Source organism: Dipodomys merriami, unplaced genomic scaffold (genome assembly GCF_024711535.1).
Source record: "Dipodomys merriami isolate MVZ:Mamm:240054 unplaced genomic scaffold, mDipMer1.0.p SCAF_1, whole genome shotgun sequence".
In the NCBI taxonomy this organism is placed as follows: Eukaryota; Metazoa; Chordata; class Mammalia; order Rodentia; family Heteromyidae; genus Dipodomys; species Dipodomys merriami.
In genome coordinates, this window is record NW_027202270.1 from 124,789,454 (window position 1) to 124,798,736 (window position 9,283).

Sequence of the window (9,283 nt, forward strand, 5' to 3'; positions counted from 1 at the left end):
TACCTGGCCAAGGAGTCTCAGTACTAGTTTAAATCTACATCTACACCCAAAGCAATGCCTACATTTACATCCATGCCTCCATGTGAACTTACACCAGAATCTATACCTGCATCAATATCATCTATATCTGCATCTACCTTTATCCATGTATGAACACCTGAATCTACATCTACACCTGAACCTATATCTACATCTACAACTGCAACTACAGCTATACTTACAACTACAGCTAAACCTACAGCCACCCCTACAACAATATCTACAACTGCAACTACAACTCCATGCACAATTACAGCTACAAATGCAGCTACAGCTATACCTACAACTATAGCTACAACTACAACCACATCTACAGCTACACCTACAACTACATCTACACCTGCATCTGTATCCACACTTATCCTACCACTGCAAATGTCAATATCTGTCAAAAATAAAATAGGAATTGGCAATGTTGTGGACCAAGATATTAGTATTTGTTGTTAAAACCATCACTGATAGCACAAAACTCCGTCTGACCAGTTAGCATCACAATAACTGTTCAGGAGGCCAGCAAAGAGATTATCATCAGTGAAAGAGCCCCTGGCAACAAGAAAGTGAAGGCTAGATGCATTCTGGCTTCTTTTATAAAGCAATCCCGTGTGATTAATTATTGACGAATATTGTTTTAGTATATTGGGATCTTCATTGTTTCAGTTGTATAAATGGCAATGTACTTAAACTGGTACTGTTTTTAAAACCACAGTCTCCCCTAATTCAACCCAGTGCATCTTTTTTACTGCCCAGAACAAGGAGTATCCGGCACAGAATACCAGACATTTACTTGCAGTACAGGAAAGCTGACACCAACTAATAATCATGAAGGAGAGACTTTAACACTAAGATTCCAGATCCGGCAAAAGTTACCTTTCAAAAAAGTAACCATGCTACCTTGCCACCATAGTCAATCACAGAAGCTCCAAGAATATAGAGCAAAAGAGCCTGTCTAGCTTTACAGTGTGATTGTATGTTCTTCCAAATACAGAAGCTTTATAACTGAGTGTCTTTTCCTTCAAATTTTTCACTTTTGAAATCCATGTACTTAAGCCAGTGATTTACAATGGCTTAAAATGTTCATAGATCTCTGCTCTCAGATATAACATTAAGTCAGATTGATCCACACAAGAAAACCAAATTTATTACTTGTTTAGACTATGAGTTTGCTTGTTTCCCCAAAGCATGTTAGCCAATTTGATAATGGAAATACCTTGGCTTCATTCTATATGACTCTAGCTACTTCCAAAAATAAAATCCATCCTCTTAAAGAAAAGCATTTGGCTAAATACAATGGCTCACACTTGTAATACCAGCTATTCAGGAGGTGGAGATCAGAACTACTGCCATTTGCAGTCAGCCCAGATGAAAAGCTAGTATGCCTTCCTCTCAACCAATAATCTGGGTATGTAGAGTACATATTCATTCTGTTATCATGCCAGAGTCTCAGGAAGCAAAAGTGTGGGACTTTATCAAGAAAAAAAAAAACTAAGGCAAGAAATGGGATGGAGGCATGGCTTAGGTGATAAGATGTCTATCTAGCAAGTGCAGGGCCCTGAGTTCAAATCCCAGTACTACCAAAAAAAGAAAAATATTTGGGCCAGTCTAAATAAGAATATAAAGATAATTACCCCAATTCAATGGGTAATCATGCTAATGTCAGTGCATGCAGATTTACATCCATGTTAGTAGAAGTATAAAAATTACCAGAAAGATACATACCAATTTTGACAGCCATTGTCTTAAGTACTCATTATGGATCGTTTATTTTTATTGTGTTCTTCCGTGCATTCCTAACTTTCCATATGAACTCTATGTAAAAATTTTTAATCAAGGAAAAAAGATAAATATTTTATAAATGTATTTTTAATGTACCATAGACCCTAAAGGCAAGTTCAAATCAGAAGTTACAATAATGCTGGGCTCAGGAAAACATCAATGGATTAAATGCATTGCTTCCACGCTACAACGTTTGAGGGCACAACCCTCATTTAGATGTACAACTTCTATTATGTTTGTTTTTAAAAAAATATCACTCTCTATTAACTTAGGGCCATATTATATAATGTCATTCCATCAGCGCTGGTAGCAGCTGAGGATTGGAATGAAGACTTTACAGTGTGTGCTGCCACTTACCCACAGGACAGAGCCCCAAACAGACCCACATTGTGCCGAACACCTTTCTACTACATAGGGTCACAGTCCAGAGAGAGGCCCCAGTGAATTTCTTTTGAAAAACCACCCTCCACAGTCCCAAAACCTTTTGAAAGGAGAAGAAGAAAAGGCATGACCCCATCTGAAATGTAATTTCTTGTGTTCTCGATCACAAGATACCTAAAAATATTGGCAAAAAACATACAACAAAAACATTGCTATAATGGCAAGGCAGCCCCAGGTGTTTCAAATGCTATAAGCAAACAGCAACTTTGGCTCCTTTTTCCAGGACCAATGGGGCCTCAGGTCCAAATTGTTTATGATGTCACAGTTGAGGCTCACCAGCAAGTGGGCTAGGAAGAGCTGTACTGTAGGCACACACGAGCAAGAAGAAGGTACGGCTCTTCCAATAATTAAAATGGAGCACTGGGATCCCTGAGGTAAGTTCTTGAAAATCCCAGATAGTCCATTTTATACAGAACCAAATGCTCCCTTTCCTGGTGCCTGGCCTTGGCCCAATTCATGGCATCATCATCTACAATCCTGATGTGGAATCACCCGGAATAGTCAATAACAACAAACAGGTTTACATACTGCTGAGAAAAAGAGAAAGAAAGAAAGCAAAGAGAAAGGAGAGAATCCAACGAGTTATAGAATGACCATTATGGTTTTTACAAGTTGGAAATTAGGAATGACTCTTTCCCATAGGAATAGAGGGTAGAACAGAGATTAGTAAAAGTACATCAGCCAAAATAACTGTTTTTTAGTCTATGAAAACTCATGGTGGCATGGAGCACCAGTAGCTCACACTTACAATCCTAGCTACTCAGGAGGCTGAGTTCTGAGGATCACAATTCAAAGACAGCCCAGGTAGGAAAATCTATGAGACTCAACTCCAATTAATCATCCCAAAAATCCAGACATGAGTCATGATCCTAAATTATCTATGTGCAACTAATACCACTGACCTAATTGTCTTCCACCATCCCTTCCTCTCTCTGTTAAAAAAACAAAATTCTAACCTCATGTGAACATTCTTTAGTTTAATGGTCATACCAAAAGTCATCTAAAAATATCTCATGGAAAACATCACTAGTGTGGAATTGTGTCATTACCAAAATCTAGAATATTCTTGGGTTCCTATTGTAAAGAATGGATAGTCTCTTCTTTGTATCTTTTCAGACAAGGAGGTAGACCCAGTTAGAATACAAGGAGAAAGCATGAAAAACTCAAAAACACTTCGTGAACATTTCACGCTAACACACCATTCATTGAACAAGCTTTGTCTAAGCTGTATTAAACCAGGACATAAGAGGGTGTTCCTAACCACTGATGAATTCTAAACCAGTTGCATCAAAGCTTTGTGCTGTTCTCTTCTCCATGGCCTGCCTTTAGCAGTCAGACATCCAGCAGTATTTTTCTATAAGCAAACATCACTTATTCTGTATGATACATTGCTTAGGCAGATCACAGAGGTGACCGGAACATAGCTCGGCAGCATGGCTTTTGCATTTTCCTGGAGAAGTTAAGCCTCAAGCAGGCATCTTATCCAGACACATCTTCCCTCTCCAGATTTGGCCTTATCACCTGATCAGTCACTACTTAACCAACTTCTGAGAAAAGAACACTGGGGCAGAAAAGATTTTGTGCAGTGCCCTCTCAGACTCCCATACAAGGGTATCTTTATTCACCGTTACACTTTGCAACAGGTTGAACAAGAAGATGTTCCAAATTCAGTGATTTCATTATGGAAACTTCAGAGGAATAAATTAACATCATGGCTCCCTATGTAAGTCATTATTGTGAAGTTCAGAATTCCCATTCCATCTAGAAGACTGGATAAAACTTATCTGTGCCATTTCGCATGTGTGAATAGTCCTAAAGAGTATGGTGGTTGTTTTCCAATAAAACTTATTTATGAGCAGAGCACCAGTGGCTCATGCTTGACTGAATTCTAGATATTCAGGAAGCTGAGATATGAGGATTGTGGTTCAGAGCTATCCCAGGCAGGAAAGTCTATGAGACTTTACCTCCAATTAATCACAAAAAAAAAAAAAACCCACAGAAGTATAGCTGTGTCTCAAGTGGTAGAATGAGCAAAAAAGCTTAAGGAAAGCACCCAAGCCATAGGTTCAAGCCCCAGAACTGGCACACACACACACACACACACACACACACACACACACACACACACACACACACACACACACACACACACACACACACACACACACACACACACACACACACACACACACACACACACACACACACACACACACACACCAAAAAAAAACTTATTTATAGATGCTGAGAAAAAATATTAACAGCACTGTGAATAGCAGCCTCCACTCCCAAAATCCCTATCTACTAGTTGATAGCTTCTTCCTTCCAGGAGAAATGCTGCCCAGCTACCGATGTATCTTCTGCATAATTTCAGGAACTCCATTCTTCTACCTCCTTTCTTTCAGAGGTTCCCAACAGTAGTTCTGAGACAGAAAGGAGCCCGTAGCCGACCTCCCGAAGTAGGTGGCCAGTAGGCTGGTTTTACATCATTAATAAGAGTCCTCGTCTTTTGTAACGTTCGAGTTACAGACGGTAGCATTGGTTTAGAAGCAAAGACTCTCATCTCTAAGTGAATTAATTCTTCTGATCTATTTGGGTGGGAAGAATGGTGAGGACTAAATGCTTGATATTTATGGAGCACCCACAGTGATCTATGTCCTGTTCAGAACCTAGCAAAGGGGACATAACTTCTCCTTCAATCAGGTTAATGAGGAATTGATTTTTGAGGCTTTTTAAAAACACAAAGTATGATGCCAGTGTTAACCACTAATCATACTGGGAGTGGTGCTCACCTAGCCCAACTGCCTAAAATGGAGGTCATCAATAGCAAATCTATAACTCCTTCCCAGGGTGGTAGCAGAGTGCTTTCTCCTTAGCTGCATGAACAAGTACTCAGAGTCCTTTTGCTCACAACTGTGTCAGGATTCAGAAAAGGAGTCCGTTTCTTCATATAAGTAAATGAGTGCCATGTGTGATTAGGAGATAGGCCACAACCAAATCAAGAAGGGATATATAAGCCAGATAGCAAGGGGAAAAAAAAAACTCTCTTGGATCCTTTTGCAAAATACATTATGATTTCTCAAGACAACTGAGCCACCTGGTGTTAGAAAGTTAACATCCAAAGCTCCTTTTTCTCTGCCTTTCTGAGAGGGCAAATGAAGTCTTTCCCAAATGGTTCTCAGCACAATGTTAGCCAATACCCTCTATTGTGAAGGTAAGATCCAGCATTAAGCTTCTGGATCTGATTTGGTATGTGCATCAAATGCAGTCTGTGTAATTACACATCCTCACTGGGTTCCTATAGTAAAGATCTTTTTAGTCTTTTCTATATCTCAAAGATAAAAATACCAGTAGCTACCAGTTATTGAGAACTGAATATAAGCCAGACTCTGTGTTTAATCTTCCTTTAATTTTTTATCTTTAAGTACTTGCACAAAGAGGTTTAAATTCAACCTGTGAATTTATGAGTACAATGTATTGTGATAAAAGTCTCAATTGTTCTTCCCAGCTTACCCAAACCTACCCAGACCTTAAGGTACCTAGTTACTTTTCACATATGTACATTTAATACTATGACTGTATTCATCTAACCTTTCTCTTTTCATCTGTCTAATGCCAGGCTTTGTATCAAACACGCTACCTATTTTATCTCCTTTAACCCTTAAACAACTCTGTGGATTAGGCATCACCACCATCATACCAATGAGAAATTGAAGGTGTGAGAGGAGCAAGTTGCCTAGTTAGTGTCAACAACTGACTGATTTTAGGCCTTGTTTCCATAATTATTCTTCCATCAGCCCTTAACAATTACCTCTACCATCTACTGGGCCCTTGTATGGGCTATGCTTAATGATAAGCAGGATATGTGTGTCACTTTCTAACATAGGCAGTAAAGGGAGAAAATCAGCAGCTCTTTCACCCTCTGAAGGCTGATGTCAGCTACCTTGCCAAGATGTTTTCTAAGTGAGAAGGAAGCCAAGAGCATCATCTTCAGATCATAACTTTTCCAGTTGCCCAGAATGAATATTAGATCACAGTAAGTTTTTCTTTTGGAATAATAGTCATTATCTATGCAACAAAAAAAATACAGAGATCTAAATCCATTTAAAAATCTGAATTATAGTTGGGCACCAGTGGCTCATGCCTGTAATCCTAGCTACTCAGGAGGCTGAGATCTGAGTACCATGGTTGAAGCCAGCCTTGGCAGGAAAGTCTGTGAAACTCTTTTATCACCAATTAATCATGGAAAAAGCTATAGTGGTTCTGTAGTTTAAGTGATATAGTGCTAGCCTTGAGCAAAAGAAGCTTATGGACAGCACCCAGGCCTCGAGTTCAAGGTCCAGGACTGTCAAAAATAAATAAATAATCTGAATTATAACACATTTTTGAGGAAATATTTTACTGGTCAGCAAAAAGCTAAAATAAAACTAGACTTAAGGTAACAAACACTATTCTTCTTTTGCAAAATAAAAGTGCTTTTTACAGCGCCCGTAAATAGTTAATTCTCCTGAGAAAATGAAAGGGTCCTTCTGAAAAATCTGACTTCTGCTCAAATTATGACAAACTCCAAATGTGTGGCTCCCCAGTAGAATCTTTATTAGTGAATACACATTTTTTGGGGGGGGGGTCCGGTCGTGGGGCCTGAACTCTGGACCTGGGCGCTGTCCTCAGCTCTTTAGCTCAAGGCTAGCGCCCTACCACTTGAGCCACAGTGCCACTTCCGGCTTTTTTTAATTTTTGCTTATGTGGTGCTGAGGAATCGAACCCAGGGCCTCATGCATGCAAGGCAAGCGCTCTACCACTGAGCCACCTTCCCAGCCCTGAATACACATTTTTATGTCATTTATTTTTAATGGCTTTTACAAGGGATACAAATGGTTTTAGTTCATATTTTTATTTACTTTTAAATAATAAAGCCAGCTGTACAGAGAGCCTTAGATGAAGTTGTACCTCCCAAGAGACACACATTAGACTGGTTAGCATCAGAACGCTGTTCTGACATAATATGGTCTCTCTAGGTCTCTCCTTGTCCCTACTTTGGAATCATGTCCATCCATCTCCTAGATGGGGAATCTAGAAGTCTCTAGTTAAAAGTGTTTATGATTTTGTGTATTCATTAGTGGATAAAATTTTACTAGTAATTACATATTGTTAATAACTGATTCTCTTGAAACAATAATAGGGGCTTGTCAAGGGGAACTATCATACCCAAGCAGAAAGAGTGTCTTTTATCAGAAGTAAAAATCATTTGCTTCTTCATCTATCTTTCTGCTTTTATTTTATTTATTTATTTATTTATTTATTTTTGGGTCCAGTTGTGGGGCCTGAACTCTGGGCCTGGGCACTGTTCCTCAGCTCTTCAGCTCAAGGCTAGTGCTCTACCACTTGAGCCACAGTGCCACTTCCAGCTTTTTCTGTTTATGTGGTGCTGAGGAATCGAACCCAGGGCCTCAGGCATGCAAGGCAAGTGCTCTATCACTGAGCCACCTTCCCAGCCCTATCTTTCTGCTTTTAATGTTTACAGGAAACAAAAAAGTGGCCATGGTATGTGCCAGAGATGCTGGCTCTTCCTCCATTCTAGTGTTGTTACTCCTCACCATTAAACTCCCAAGGTTGTTCAAGACTACAATGTCCTCAAATGAAAGCTTCAACCTTCCGAGAATTCCTCACAGCCAGGAATACTCATGGGACACAGTCCTGGCCACAAGCAACACTGAAAGCTTATAGAGGACTTTGGGGGAAAGCTGCTATTTCCACAATATTTCTCTTCTTTAACTTTCTTTTTTTTCTTCTTCTTCCTTCCTTTGGCTGGGAGTATGATCACAACTCTTGGAGGTACAGCAATGGTATTGGTATCATGAGGATAAAAGTCACAGACAAACAAGTGACAAAAGAAGACAAAAGAAGAAGCTATGGTCCTGGATGACAACCGTAAGCATGAACACACCCTCCATCAGCTCTGAACTCCTCTACTGTCAAAAAAGAATAACCCACTTTATTTAATCCACTGTTATCAAGATTGCTATTATCTAGCACAAGAGAGAGGATTTTTAAAGATCCAATGTATCTTTTTGGCTACACACAAAAAAAAGAGATAAATACACAAGTGTTTGGTATTGCACCAACCAGACAGGTCATCTAACTGAAATGCTTTTCTTAATAAATGAGGAAGCCTAAGAACAAGCTGGAGGTAAGTGGAACCTTGGATTACAAAGCTGGGATTTCATTCTCTCCATTCAGTGCTTTTCCTCCTACCTGCTGAGAGAGGGAGATAGACAGAACCAGCTAGGAAAAATGTAAAACCAGATCAGGGTAGGGAGAGGCTGTAGCTGGACAGAGACATATCTGAAGACTCTACTAAAATTCTCCTTTCAATCAAGCAATCAAGTACTTGGAGCTGGGGAGAAAACACCTCATGAATATGTATAACCAGGAGTTGGAAACCAGTGACCTGTATTTAATTTCTGCCATAATTTCATTTTCCCATTTCAGGAATAGATATATACAAGCTATTTGCAATGGCCTAGTATATGGTGTCAAAATGATGACACATCTCTAAGACCACATTCCCAAGAAGGAATCAGGAAATGATAGAGGACTAAGATCTGAGGATCATGGTTCAAAGTCAACCTGAACAGAAAGGTCTGCAAGATTCTATCTCCAATTAAACACCAAAAAAGCCAGACTGGAGGTATAGCTCAAGTCATAGAGTGTCAACCTTGCTGAGTAAGAGCATGAGGCTCTGAGTTCAAGCTCTATTACTAGCACAAAGATAGAGGATAAAGAAGGGAGAGGCGAGAAAAGAGATGGGACACAAAAGAGGAGAGAGGGGAAAAAGGAGAAAAAAGAGGGAGAGGACAGGAAGGGAAGGACAAAAGAAAGAAAGAGAGAAAGAAAAAATAGAGACAGACAGACAGAAAGCAAGGAAGGAAGGAAGGAAGGAAGGAAGGAAGGAAGGAAGGAAGGAAGGAAGGAAGGAAGGAAGGAAGGAAGCAAGGAAGGAAGGAAGGAAGGAAGGAAGGAAGGAAGG

The 9,283-nt window shown here is 39.7% G+C and overlaps 1 long non-coding RNA gene across 1 annotated transcript; it reads left to right on the forward strand.

The window, feature by feature from the left end:
• Positions 1 to 2,543: 2,543 nt before the first annotated feature.
• On the forward strand, positions 2,544 to 8,469 carry LOC138805079 (uncharacterized). The gene is made up of 3 exons (XR_011365444.1): positions 2,544 to 2,627; positions 6,140 to 6,289; positions 8,069 to 8,469. It is a non-coding gene; the product is annotated as an uncharacterized lncRNA (long non-coding RNA).
• Positions 8,470 to 9,283: the final 814 nt, after the last annotated feature.